The sequence below is a fragment of the Propithecus coquereli genome, unplaced genomic scaffold (assembly GCF_000956105.1).
Source record: "Propithecus coquereli isolate 6110/MARCELLA unplaced genomic scaffold, Pcoq_1.0 Scaffold316, whole genome shotgun sequence".
Taxonomy (NCBI): domain Eukaryota; kingdom Metazoa; phylum Chordata; class Mammalia; order Primates; family Indriidae; genus Propithecus; species Propithecus coquereli.
In genome coordinates, this window is record NW_012148797.1 from 364,499 (window position 1) to 367,246 (window position 2,748).

Sequence of the window (2,748 nt, forward strand, 5' to 3'; positions counted from 1 at the left end):
TCCTGAACAAAATATTAGTAAATCAAATCTAACAATGTATAAAAAGAATTGTACACCAAGACCAAGTGGGACTTTTTCTAGGCAAGGCTGGTTCACAGTTAATGTAATCTACCACACCAACAGGCTAAAGGAGAAAAATCACATGATCATATCAACAGATGCAGAAAGAGCCTTTACAAAAATCCAACACCCATTCATAATGAAAATTTTCAGTAAACTAGGAATGGAGGGGAATTTCTTCAATTGGTTAAAAAAAAAAATCTACAGAAACTCTACAGCCAACATTGTACTTAATGGTGGGAAACTTGAAGCTTTCCCACAAAGATCAGGAATAAGGCAAGATTTTACCACTCATTGTACTGGATAGTTAAAAAGTCTTAGCTGATGCAACAAGACAAAAAAAGGAAATAAAAAGTATACAGATTGGGAAGGAAGAAATAAAGCTATCTTCATTCACAGATGACATGATTGTCTATGTAAAGAATCAGTCTGAAAGAATCAATATAAAAACTCCTGAAACTAATAAGCAATTATGGCAAGGTTCCAGGATACAAGGTTACCATACAAAAGTCAATTGCTTTCCTATACACCAGCAGTGAACAAGTGGAATATAAAATTAAAGACACATTACTACTTACATTCACATTCTAGAAAAATGAAATTCTTAGGTATAAGTCTAACAAAATATGTACAAAACCTATGTGAGGAAAACTAAAAAACTTTGATGAAAGGTATGAAAGAACTAAATAAATGAGGACATAGTTCATGTTCCTTGATGGAAAGACTCCAATATTGTCAAGATGTCAGTTCTTCCCAACTTAATCTATAGATTTGATGCAATTCCAATCAAAATCAAAGCATGTGATTTTATGGATATGAATAAACTGATTCCAAGGTTTATATGGAGAGGGAAAACACCCAGAATAGCTACCTCAATAGTGAAGGATAAGAACAAAGTCAGAGGACTTATACTACCCAACTTCAAAACTTACCATAAAGCTACTGTAATTAAGACAGTGTGGCATTGGCAAAAGAATAGGCAACTAGATCAGTGGAACAGAGAGTCCAGAATAGACCCACATCAATACAGTTAACTGATCTTTGACAAAGGAGTAAAGGCAATACAATGGAGCAAAGATAATCTTTTCAACAAATGGTGCTGGAACAACTAGACATCATGCAGTAAATGAATGCATATGCAGACCTTACACCCTTCACAAAAATTAACTCAAAATGGATCATAGATCTAAATGTGAAATGTAAAACTATGAAACTCCTGGAAGATAACATAGGAGAAAACCTAGATGCCCTTGGAGTATGGTAATGACCCTTTAGATACACACCAAAGTCATAATTAATGAAAATAAATTGATAAGCCAGACTTCATTAAAATTAAAAACATCTGCCCTGCAAAAGACAGTGTCAAGAGAATGAGAAGACAAGCAATAGACTGGATAAAATAGTTACAAAGTCACATCTGATAAAGGACTATTGTACAAAATATGCAAAGAACTCTTAAAACTCAGTAATAAGAAAATGAACAACCTGATTTAAAAATGGGCAAAAAGGGCCAGGTGAGGTGGCTCACACCTGTAATCCCAGCACTTTAGGAGGCCGAAACAGGAAGATCATGCAAGGCCAGGAGTTTGAGACCTGTTTGAGCAACATAGTGAGATTCTATGTCTACAAAAAAAAAAAAAAATTAGCCAGGGATGGTGTTGTGCACCTGTAGTCCCAGCTATGCAGGAGGTTGAGGCAGGAGGATCACTTGAGCCCAGGAGTTTGAGGTTGCAATGAGCTATGATGATGCCACTACACTCTAGCCTGGGCAACAGAGTAAGACCCTGTCTAAAAAAGAAAGAAAGAAAGAAAGAAAAAATGGGCAAAAGACTTGAAAAAAACACCTTACCAAAGAAGGTATACAGATGGCAAGTAAGCATAAGAAAATATATTCAATATCATATGTCACTGGGGTATTGTAAATTAAAACAACAATGAGATTCTGCTATTCACCTCTTAGAATGGCCAAATTTAGAACACTGACAACACGAAATGTTTGCAAGGATGTGGAGCAACAGGAACTCTCATTGATTGTTGATGGGAATGCAAAATGGTACAGCCACTTTGGAACACATTTTGAGAGTTTCTTACAAAACTAAACATACTCTTACCATACAATTCAGCAATTGTGCTCCTTGGTATTTACTCAAATGAGTTGAAAACTTCTGTCCACACAAAAACCTGCACACAAGTGTTTACAGCAGCTTTATTCATAATTGCCAAAACTTAGAAGCAATTAAGATGTCCTTTAGTAGTTGAATAGATAAATAAACTGTAGTACGTCCAGATAATGGAATATTATTCAGTGCTAAAAAGGAATGAGCTAGTAAGCCAAAAAAACATGAAGGAGCCTTAAATGTATATTACTAAGTGGAAGCCAATCTGAAAAGGAGGCATAGTATATGATTCCAACTATTACGACATTCTGGAAAAAGTAAAACTGTGGAGATAATAAAAAGATTAATGGTTGCCAGAGGTTAGGGGAGAGAGAGGAATAGATAGGTGAAACGCAGAGGATGTTGGGGACGGTGGCCACTCTGTATGATCCTATAATCATGCACATGTATCATTATAAATTTGCTAAAACTTGTAGAATGTGCAACATCAAAAGTGAGCCCTAGTGTGAACTATGAACTTTGGGTGATAGGGATGTACCAACATACGTTCATCGGTTGTCACAAATGTATC

The 2,748-nt window shown here is 35.7% G+C and overlaps 1 protein-coding gene across 1 annotated transcript in view; it reads left to right on the forward strand.

The window, feature by feature from the left end:
• The window catches only part of MYBPC1 (myosin binding protein C, slow type), a 104,080-nt gene that overhangs the window by 41,257 nt on the left and 60,075 nt on the right, over positions 1-2,748 (forward strand). The window lies entirely within an intron of this gene.